Source organism: Gekko japonicus, unplaced genomic scaffold (genome assembly GCF_001447785.1).
Source record: "Gekko japonicus isolate JY-2015 unplaced genomic scaffold, Gekko_japonicus_V1.1 scaffold664, whole genome shotgun sequence".
Lineage (NCBI taxonomy): Eukaryota > Metazoa > Chordata > Lepidosauria > Squamata > Gekkonidae > Gekko > Gekko japonicus.
In genome coordinates this window covers 98360-110731 of record NW_015166441.1, presented here as the reverse complement: position 1 = coordinate 110731, position 12372 = coordinate 98360, and positions in this window count along the sequence as shown.

The window sequence follows — 12372 nt, the reverse complement described above, 5'->3', positions numbered from 1 at the left end:
GATTTGTATTGACCAATGAGGTAGTGAACTGTTCCAGCTTTACCACCACCCCTTACAGGACTGCATTGTTTACCCAGTCAGACTCTGTGAGCAGCCAGAGACATCAGCTGAGTGTAGAAGAGGCCTCTGCCCATCAAGCTGGAGATAACCAGTAGGTTCCCCAGGGCCCAGGAAGTACCATTTCTGGCTGGCTTGCTCTTATTCCTGGTTTCAGAGACAGTATTCCTCTGATTACAGATTGCTGGTAGACAAATAGCAGGGGGAGGATTAGTGCCAACAGGCCATGCTTATGGGATTCCTTCCCAGAGCTATTTGATTGGTCACTGCTGGAAATGGGATGCTCAACTAAATGGATCATTCTGACTCAGTGGAGCTCTTACTATATGTTCTTAAGAAGGAAATGCCCTGATGATCATATTCACAATGAACAAAAAAGAAAGTACTGCTTCCCACAAAGAATGACTGCTTATGTCATGAGATAATGATGATGGTCACTAACTTATTTAGAAGATGATACAGATTCATGAACGAAAAGGCTTTTGACAGTAGTTAACCATGGAGGCTACATTGAGCAGTCATGTTCAGAAGCAGTGCATCTCTGACTAACAGAAGTTGAGAGAAAGGGCTATTGTCTTCATGCTCTGCTTGTATATGTCCAATAACTTTTTATCTGCTGTTGGACCAAAAGAAAGCTATTTTTTGTTTGATTTTAGCTGGCAATTCTTATGTGCCTCGTAAACTAGCTTACACAATACAGGGACACTGAACACTTAGCCCACTTCTTGAGGAAATTTCATTCCACCTCAAGCTGGTATAACCATCACTTGAATTGCTTACATGAATAAGTTATTACTGAGTGTGTTTAGGGCCATTGCATATAAACCCTGGATGCATTTACCCTTGGACAGTTTCTTGAAACCTGCCGCTAAACAATAATGGTGGGAACAGTTCAAATGTAAGTTCAAATTTGAACTGTAATGGTGTAATTTTATGATATTTAGAATGGCAAATACACATCACACGAAGTAAGAAGTACACATCACACGAAGTAAGAAGCAGTTCTTATCATGTACAGTAAAAGATGGCTGCATTTAGACTTATCTACTTTCTTAGATGCTTGTTTTGTTATAATGCTCATCTCTCAGAGCTGGCAGGACCCCTTCCTATCTATGTCTCCCCATGACAGGGGAAGTTTCTATTGACTGTGGTCAGGGTCAAGTGAACTGTGCAAGCAGTTCCACATGTCCCAATATGGGATTTGTTTGCTTAGTAATCTGCCATACCATGTACCAAGCTATTTTTGAAACTGAGAAAAGTTTCAAAAACATCAGGTTGCATGTGGTTGATCATAGCGCAAGGGCAGAATTTTAAGTTACAATGTGGTATTGTGCAACTTAAGATCACCAAAATCAGTTTTTTGGGTTCTGGCCATCTCTCGGTTTTGCCTGACAACTTAATTTTTTCTTTTCCTGTTCATCTCATGTTTCCTGTTTTGCCACCAAATAATGTACTCAGTCTATTCCTTTCTGTGCATCATGTCTGTTGACTTTTGGCCGTTTCCTCCTGAAAACTTTATGTTCTCTTATTAAAATGAGCAGATATCAGATGGGGGTGGGGTTACAGATATTATATGAATGCAGTATATACAGATGTCTCTTTCACTGCCATTAGTGGAAAGGTCCAGGAGACAACAGAGAAAATAAATACTTGCTAATGTCAGTCTGCAAAGATTAGCAGTGGGACCAGGTAGCATAAATTTCAAATAAATTTACCTCAATTTGGCACAGAGTTGGTGCTGCTAAGTGCCTAACAGCAGGATTAACTAGAAGTCTGTTGTTTAAATCTCAGCTCATTGGTGAATTTACTACTGAACCTCAGGCAAACCCATGGATTTAGAAGGTCTGTTTAGGATTGCGGGATTAATGCCTTCAACTGTTTAGTATACAGACACTACTAACTGACTTTAGGGGGCTGTCATAAGGATATAAACGTATGAAGTACTTAGGAAAAAGCACTATACAGATAGACAATGTGTGTCTTTCTCCCTCCACCTGTAACATTCTAATTTTATCTTGATTAATATATTGTTCTTTCCCCCTGGATTTCCATTTTGTTCAGATAATTAGGAATCCCGTCCCAAACCCCGCCCTCCTCAGGCTCTACTTCCCAAATCTCAGGGCATTTCCTAACCCGGAGCTAACACACACACCCTTCCAATCGCCGGTGGCAATCTCTCCCAAATCTTCCATGCGCTTGTATTTTATCTACTCGCTGGGACTGCCCTCTGGACTTCGCAAGAGTATCATGACACCACGGCAACAACGCCATCTATCTGGCGCCTTAAACCTCAGCACACTTTTGAAATCTTAACTTGGCCTCAATTTCCTTAGCCCCAATTCCCGAGTGTCTTCTTTTCCTCTGAGTTTTCGCCGCGCACTGACCAGAGACGCGGGAAACGATGGGCGGGGTTGAGGAGATCCTTCCCTAAACCAGCATAGCAAGCGTCCTTTAAGACCTAGAGATGGTAGTCGCCGGCCTTGTCTCCGAAAGAGTCAGAAGCAGCAGCTGCTGACCTGAAGGAGTGGCTCAGCAGCAAGAGGAGGAGCCCGGCGCAGCGGGCAGCTCACAGCGGTGCTGCTCGGCCTTTGCTCTCCTTGCATTATGGGAGGGCCGCTGGCTTTCGAGCGATGAAAAAGCAGCAGAGTCCCACGCTGTTTACCTCTTGAGGAGAACCTTTGGAATGAAGCCCAGAGTTGACGGGCTTTCTGCCACCTCCATGGATGCGCGGAGTAACCGGAGAGCGAGCGGCAAGAAAAAGGATCATAGGTACTCACAGGGAGCACGGGGAAGGGAGGCGGAACTCACAGCCTCGGTTACGCTTTTTCCCTGGCAGGTTCTTGTGCGTTTAAGAGCTACGCAAGGGTGGGGGGGAGCTTTTTCTGAAATGTAGAAGCCATAAGGAAGATGTTTATGGTTGTCAGCAGGCCTGGAGGGAAAAAATGGTCAGCCCCTTTAACATGTGCCGAAATGAGCATATGAAGCTTTCCAAGGTAGAGAAGTAAATAACATATCATTCATTCTCTATGAAAGCGTTTGGGGTGGGCACTTCCAGTCTGTTGGCAATGATCTGAAGAGCCTGTTGGATAGTTTGCCTGTCAGCCTCATGCATCTACTAGAGGTGTACATAGAAAAAGGGTAAGAATCTTGCAGAAAAACAAAAACATAAAAGCAGTAGGCCAAATAGGCTGGTGAATAAAGGGTAACAAAGGCCTGGTGCCCACAGCTCTTTCCTTGGTGTGCAAGGGTGGAAGGTTTGTGTGTACTCACAAGAGTTCTTGTCAAGAGGAAATGTTGAGCTTTACTGTTTGGTGTTGTAGGTAGTGAGTGGAAGAAGAGAACCAGGACTTTTGTAATGGAGGACTGTAGGACAAAGAGGCCTCCAAGAAAGTTAACTCCTGGGTCATAGTTTGGAGAGAGAGAAGTCAGTAAGAGCACAGGTGGGTCAGTTCCTGGGAGCAGGCAGGATTGGTAACTGAAGATGTCAAAAGGTGGTGGTAGGGTTGTCAAGATGTTTTTACAGAAATGCTGGAGTATGGTAAAGTCCTTGTGCATCCTGGATTCATATTCCTCAGGACTGCATTTGGCCATATAGATTTCCTGACTTTTGAAGGTTCTTCTCTGGAGAGATACTTCTTTAGGTATCATTTGTCAGTGAAATAATACCAGCAGCCTTTTGGCAGCTGCTTCTAATGAGACAGAAGAGAAGAAGTGATTTAATAGAATGTGAGAGATTGCTAAAAGACTTGGGAATTAAAAATGCCCCATAATTTTGAAAATGTCATGCTCATCTGTGTATTTGAAGTGAACAGTAGCAGTTAGAAGCTTCAACAATGGGGGGGGGACGGATTCTCCAATATAGTCACTAATAACTCTGGTGTAGACAGATTCAGGTGTTGGTCAGAAGCAGAAGAACAAAGGTCTTCTTTGTGGCACCTTTAAGTACAACAAAGTTTTATTCAAGGTATAAGCTTTCATGTGCATGCACATTTCTTGATATCAGTGATGGGTGATTGACCTATTGGCCAAACAGAGTTCGTGGGTAAGAGGCCATCAAAAAAACAGAACAGAGAATGAGTCCTTTGAAAGTAGTTTTATTGCAATTGATTTCAGGAGTGTCTGGTCCTTGGGTGGGGGGAGAGGCTCAGCCAAAAAAACAAGAACACGTAGTATATAAAGGCAAGAATGATACATAGTGAAAACATACGAAGATATTGTGCATGTCTAGGTTGTTCAAAAGAAATGTTACAGCTCTAGGTGACATCAGAGGTACATTGTTAGAAGGCAGGGTTTTGAGAACAACAACTCCTAAGAAAGAAATATCTGCCCCTTCCCTGGTAAGCCCTTGCTGAGCCCAGCAGTCAGGAAAATTCCAGCCTTGGGGTTTCAGCCTAGCACAGAGCATACATGTCCTGTCCACTACGCTCTAACGGAGGCCAGAGTCCATTTTATTTGCTTATTTTCCCACAATAGCAACTGTGTAAGCAAAGTAACCCACGTGATTGCCGCTTCGTTACATTACTCTTGCAATTATTTTTGCAGCTACTGTGCTATAATAGTAACTTGTTAATTGAGGCTAAGAGCAAATTGAATTTGTGTTCAGGAATACATTTGGGACAGATCTCAACTAAATACTGGAAGTTCAGGTTTTGTGTGGCCCTTTTCTGTTTCAATGAGCACATCTGAAAGTTTTTCCAGGTTCCTTCTCACCCCTGTTCAGCTAGTGCCTCTCTAGAAGTTATTAACCACCAAGGAATTATCTTGCTGTCTATGGCAATAAGCCCATTCTAATGAATGAGGGAGATTGATTAGAACTGTTCTAATCTTTTGAGTTGTGGCCCTATAGTATCAGTTATCCTCTGAGATCTGACCTTGTAGGCTATGTACAAACAACATTTTTACTTCTTAAACTTTCTTGTAAAGTTTAACAGATAGGGATCTCACTGTGCTGTTTTGAGGACAAATGAAGACAGATACTTCCACAGGGCACCAAAAGTTTTCAACACTTGTTGAAAAGAGGCTGTCCAGTGCTTGGTGTGTGCCAGCAAGGATTGGGAATCCACCAAAAGGTGTTTTTTTTATTTAAAGTTTTTTATTGAAATGTACCAATAATAATATACATCAATCTACATCTAAAATCAGTTTGCTTACATAAACAACAGTTGTGTAACAATGAATGATTGAAAATGTGAACACTGTAACTGAACATACTTTAGATTACAAACTTTCACCCAACAATCCAATCTTCTGGAAGATTACATATATTAAACGATGAAACTTCACATTTAGCTATCAGTTTCTATTGCGGCTCTTCCTTTCTCTTTCCAGTAGCACTAGATTTCAACACATAAACTATATCTTTTTAGGGATCTGGTGCTTGAGTTTAGACTAATTACAAAAATTTAGAAAAGCAATTAAATATACTTAAGATAACATTTGTAGGTACACTTTTAAGTGTCTGATGCTATCCACACTATCCCTTCTTTCATATCCACTTAATATAGTCCCTCCAGACCGGTGAGATAAATGTTTCATTTGATAAGGATTCCATAATCGGATACCATTTCACATAGAATTAGTGGAGTTTCTAGTGTTTTTATTGTGCTTATCAGTGATACTTTCCATGATGAACTGGTCCCATAATTTTCTAAACCAAACTTATATGCTCGGCGGAGATGTATCTTTCCAATATGAAGCTATGGATACTCTTGCTGCATAAAGCATAGTGTCTAGGGCAGGGGTCCTCAAACTACGGCCCGCGGGCCACATGCTGCCCATCGAGAACATTTATCCGGCCCGCCGGGGTTTTTTGCTGCCGCTTCCTGCTCTAGACCTGCTTAGCTGCCTGTCCTCTTCTCAGTTCCGTGCCGCGGCTTTGTGGAGGAGAAGGGGGGGTGGGATGGTTGGCTAGTTCCACCCCCACCCCTGGCCCAACCGAGAGCTACTTCCAGCTGGGTCAGGGACTGTTCATTCTCCTCCTCTCCAGCCGAGTCGCGTGGTGGTGGAGGAGGGAACGGCCCCAGCACGTGCGATTTCTGCCGGCACGCGCGCAAATGAGGGACTGAGGAAGGCTGGGCGGGCTTGCTGTGGGGGGGCAACATAGTCCCGAGGCTTTGGCCTGCGCTTCCCTCACCTGCCAAACATTTAATTTCATTGTTCCGGGCTGCAAACGCCTCTTCGGGTGACAATGTGGGACTAGGAGGCACAAAAGAGCCCGCTGGACGTCGCCCGCAGGTAAGAGCGAAAAGTGCCCATTGTGTGTGGGGTCCCGTCCCGAGGTATGATATCTGCCATATATAAAATGTTGATGAATGAAAATAGTTCCAAAACCCTCTCCTATCAGTCAGCCTGGCAACAAGATTGTGATATTGAAATTGATGGTAATGCTTGATATAGAATTTGGTCATCAAGAGGTAACACACCACGCTCTTTGCCTATGGATTTACACAAATTCAAAATCTTAACTAGATGGTACTTTTGACTCCTCAACGGCTGTCACATATGTCATCCAAATACTCCCCTCAATGCTGGAAAGGCTGCAAGCAAGAAGGATCATTTGCCCACTGTTTTTGGAAATGCGAGAAAATCCAAAAATTCTGACATGAGGTTTTACAATATGTCAAACAAATACTAGACACAGAGGTTCCACTAAAACCGGAGCATCTATTTTTAGGACTATGGCCACTAGAGATTGCCCAGCATCACCATAAAGATACCCATCATACCTCTGTTTTATATACTAAATATTTTTATAATAACCTCCAATTTTGTGTGTGGGAGTGAGATTAGTGAGTTAAGTTTCATTTGGCTTGTTACATGTTGAAGTTGTAAATACAAGAACCAAGGTATAGGGAGACCTAAAATTCTTTCTAGCTCTGTTCTGGGGAGAAGACCTTTATTGTTTGCAATGTCGCAGAATCGAAATAATTTTGCTTCTTTCCACTTACTAAGTACATTAAGTTGGACATGTCTTGAGAACCAGGGTTGAGAGGTGAACGTAGAGTATCTTGATTTGTCTGGGAGAAGATTTTTACTGCATGTTCTCCAGAGGTTTATGGATGGATAAAGAAAAATGTTGTCTCTTACTCCAGTGGCAGAGATTTTAAGGTTTCAATTGTGGATGAGGTGAGTTGATCTGCACAAATGTGCACCCATTCTGGCAGATTGTAAGTACATTGTATTTTAATTACATTAGACAATAATATGGCTTTGTAGTAACCTAATAGATCGGCTAGGCTATATCCCCCTTGACTTTTGCACCGAATCAGCATTTGGTGACCTACCCTCGGCCTTTTTCCATCCCATAAAAAGTTTCTAAGTGTCGCCTGCCAGTTTCTTAATGCATAGAGGGGAATATTAATGGGTATTATCCTGCATAAAAATAGAAATTTTGGCAAGATAAAAGCCTTAATAAGGTGAAATCGTTCTATCCAAGAAAGATTTAGTTAGCTCCATTTAAGTATATATTAAGTATGTTGTTATGGGTATCATGATGATTGATTTTAAGTCGTTTGGATAGATCTGTGGGTACATTTATGCCTAAATAATAAAGGTATGATGTAATCCAACTAAAGTTAAATTTTTCTTTCAAGATTTCTTGATCCTTTACATTAATATGTATGGGGAGAATTTGAGATTTTGAGCTATTAATCCCCAGACCAGACACTTTTTTGAAGGAGTCCAGGATATGGAGTAATGGAGGAATAGACGTCAAGGGGTTTGTCATATACAGCAACATATCATCTGCAAATAATGATAATTTATATTCCTTGCCCTTCAATGTAATGCCTGAGATTGAGGTTGCAGATCGGACTGCAGAAGCCAGAAGTTCAATTGCCAGGGCAAATAACAGTGGGGAAAGCGGGCAACCCTGTCTTGTGCCTTTACCCAATTTGATTGTGCTTGAGATAGAGCCATTGATTTTGATGTTAGTAGTGGGATTGGAGTAAAGACTTTTTAAGGCTGTTAGGAATTTGTTACCAAAATCCATATTTTGGAGAGTTGCAAAAAGGTAAGGGAACTGCACTGTATCAAAAGCCTTTTCTACGTCTAATGTGAGAAAGGCTGTTGGTAATTTTGCTTGTGTGCAGTGTCTTAATAAATTCAGGGTTTTGAAAGTATTGTCTGCAAGGTCTCTTGTAGGTATAAAACCAACTTGATTCGGATGTATATAATCAGAAATAAAAGTGTTAATTCGTTTAGCAAGGATAGACGTGATTTTTTTTAAATCTTGATTTAATAAAGAAATGGGTCTATATGAACTGGGTTGCAAGGGATCTCTTTCTTTCTTGTGGAGGACAACGGTTGTTGCTTGGTATCATGAGGGTGGGATGGCGCCTGTCTCTAGAATATAGTTGAAAGCCTTAGTAAGTGGATTCAACAGGAGTGGTGCAAAAGTTTTGAAAAACTCTGAGGGGAATCCGGTCCTGGGGTTTTGTTAGTTTTAAGTGTTTTGATGGTCTCTAAGACTTCTTTAGTTTGGTGTAGTGGTTAAGTGTGCGGACTCTAATCTGGGAGAACCGGGTTTGATTCCCCACTCCTCCACTTGCACCTGCTGATGTGACCTTGGGTCAGTCACAAGCTCTGGCACAGCTGTCCTTGAAAAAGAGCAGTTTGTGTCAGAGTTCTCTCAGCCCCACCCACCTCACAGGGTGTCTGTTGTGGAGAGGGGAAGGGAAAGGAGTTTGTAAGCTGCTCTGAGACTCCAAGTGAAGGGCGGGGTATAAATCCAATCTCTTCTTCTTCTTCTTCTTTATCTGTGATAGGGCTATCCAAGAAAGATTTATGTTGTTCATTCAGTTTCTTGTGAGTTGGGAATTTTAAGATTTCTTCCTGAAATACTGTCTCATTTAGATGGGCTGCTGAGTATAGTTGTGTATAGTACTCTTCAAACCTACGAATGATATTTTGAGTATTTGTGGTAATTTCCCCTTGCAAAGTCTTAATAGCTTTGGTATTTTTAGATACTAATTGTTCTCTTATGTTGTACGCTAGTAATTTGAGATTACGCGGAGACTTTATCCAATATTTCTGTTTAGTGAAAAGTAAGTTTCTTTTTATTTTGGACATCTCCAATAAAGCTAGATTTCTCCTCTCTGCATTTAATAATTGTGATGTTTGCTTTGGACCTGTTTGTTTGTGTTGACAATCTAATACATTGGTTTTATTTATTATGTCCTGTTCTAATTGTTGCCTTTGTTTTTTCAGAAACATGGATTTTGAGATGATGAACCCCCGTGCCACTGGTTTCAAGGCATCCCACGTCATAATGGGAGAAATGTCTTCTTGTGAATTGTTTGAGAAATATATTTTTATTTCCTCTTCTATTTCTTCTCTAAAGTTCTGATTATCTAATAAAGATGTGTTGTGTCCATTGTCTATGTTTTTTACTTTGATCAAAGTGGGTCAATACACATTCTAACCATGTGTGGTTAGACCATTTCGAAGATTTTATATTAGCTGTTGAGACATTGCTTAGTAGTGATGTTGACAATAAAATGAGGTTAATCCTTGTATGTACATTGTGCCTCGCTGAAAAATATGTATAGTCTTTTCCTCTTGTGTGAGTCAGATGCCAAATGTCTACATGTTTCTTTAGAAGTCCTTCTAATGGGGTGTATCATTTTTTGGGTTTCTGTGATGATGGTGAGTGATATGATTTGTCCATATGAGTGTTGATTATCAAATTAAAATTGCCCCCTAGAATAATGTCTCCATCTGCAAAGTCATTAAGTTTGGCTAAGGTGTTTCTGAGGAATTCAGTTTGCCCATTTTTGGGGGCATACAAGGTAGCTATTGTTACTTGTCTATTTTCTAGTGATCCTTTAATAAATAGAAGCCTGCCTAGTGGATATTTTTTTATAGAAGCTAGTGTGAAGCGCAAATTGTGAGACAGTAAGATGGCTACCCCTCTGGACTTTGAGTTGCCAGGGGATAGATATTGGGTCTGAAATTTTTTTGGTGTGAAACACCGTTTGTTCAGTCTTCTTCAGATGAGTTTCTTGGAGCAAAATTATGCTTGGATTCAATTTCATCAAATTGTTTAAAATTCTGCATTTTTAATGGGATTGTTTAAGCCTCGGACATTAGACAAGATGACCTTAATTTGTGTCTGCATTGTCACACTCTGTATAGATGGACTAGGTTCTAAAAATAGGAAATTAATTGTAGTTCTCTAACAACTAAGAGTAATATGTAAGATCCGGAGTTGAGTATTTAGTTTCACCTTATACTTGGAGCTCTCAGTATTTTAAGTAAAATTAAATTTGATACTAGTAGTTGTAAAAGTATTGAGTTATCAATTTGATATCCGCTCTAGGGTGTTTAGAGGAGAATCTAACTGGGATTTAAGAAGTTGGCACTTTATTATGAGACCTTGAAAAGATCACCAAAATCAGTCGTAAAGTTAATTTAATAACCTATTATTTATTACACTAGAATTTTATAGTTAAGACTAGGAGGATCTTTCATAAAATCTGTAAAGGTATCAATTAATTGTATCCCTCCAACAATAAGAAAAATTCAATTGAGTTAATTTTAAAATTAATGAATTTGTCTAACAATTATGTCACCAGCACAGATATGGTAAAATATTAAAATCAACAGTAATATAATTTGGGTAGTAATTGATTGAAGCATCAGATCCCTATTCTAGATATGTTTTGATGAGTTAGATGTGTGGATGATATGTATGCACTGAATTTATTACTTTTAATCTTCAAATTCAAATTGATTGTATCTACTTGTAAGGGATGTTGGAATTATATGGTCAATAGTGTATTTGGATTGTATAGAGAAGAGCAGGAAGATCAAATACAGAGTTGTTAGGTTTATCAGTTGAATATTACACCAAATCCGGTGAGATGAATCAGTAGTATCAGGAGTAGGACTATAAAATTTAACAAATGGTTATAACACTATACCAATTAAAAAGGATTAGTACAAACACATTTATTTTCTCTTGCAGAACAGGTAGATGAAGTTCTATCAATCTACTAAGATACTGAGGGTATATTTTTGGGCTCTATATAAACAATAGTAACATCTATAGAAATCACTCTCTAATCTCCCGTTTAAAGCACTTTAAACGGGAGGCTGGGTTGAACACACGTTCCCTACTCACCCAGCTTTCAAGAGAAGAGAATGAAGAAACCTATGTTTTTTAACTGCAACTCTTAGAACCCCCCCTCGCCCCCAGAGTCAAATTTTAAGACAAGCGAAGCGCTCTTAACAAAAACTGAAAAATAGCTTTCAGGAGGAGCATTGCAACAAAGAAGAATACAGTTCAGGTCTAGTAAAAAGAGGAACTTTTTGAACACAGCAATCTTAAGCAATCTTATAAAGATTAATGTTAAAACAATTCAGACCGGATAGGAACTATTAAACTTAATCTTTAAGGCTCTCAATTTACACTCTGAAGACTATTATTTTAAAACCCTATTATTCCGTTAAAGTCCTGGCTCCCTTTAAGTATGGCTACTTATCCTTCCGAAGCTGAAGATCCCACAGCTTGCGTTTCTGGTGGTCGAGTGACGAGGAGTGTTGATGTTTATTGCTTTGTCTGGTAAAGTCCATTGGGATTTCTATATTTAAAGCTCTTAGTAGTTTGAAGCCTTCTTCCGCTGATGAAATCTTGTGTTGTTTACCTCGGCAGGTTACTTGAAGGACTAGTGGTGTTATTCATGTATATCTAATGTCTGCTTCCAACAGACTGCTTGTTATCTGCTTCAGTTCTTTTCTCTTCAACATTGCTTCCCTCGGCAGATCAGGGAAAACCTCAACTTTGGAGCTGTGATAGATTAAGTGTCCTTTTTGCCTCGCTTCTGACAGGATTTTCCCCCTATATCTGACATCTAGCGGAGTAATCAGAATATCATGGGCTGGTCTTGCTCTTAAAAGGGAAGTAGGTCCTAGACGAAAGGCTTTGGTAACAGTTCGTGATTGATCACCCTCAATGGCAACTTTCTGTGCTAGCCAAGAGGAAATGTGACTGGGTAAATCACTCTCTCTTCAATCTTCTCCCCCAGCCCTCTCAGTTTGAGGTTGTTTTGTTGCATAGAGAGATCGAGACACAGCATTTTCTCTGCTAAGAGATCTTCCGTCATTTGGATTTGCTGAATATCATTTTGGTTATGAATGCTTCTCTGCAGTACTCCTTCCGCCATGTTTTTGGTGTCTGTCAGTTCCTTTTGCATATTATCAAATCGTTCGTATAGTGGTTTGAACATGGCTGATATATGATCTAAAATTTTTCCCCATGCTGGAGTTATTAAATCTGCCGCTGTGACTGGGGCCGTCTCTTAAGCATTCATTGTA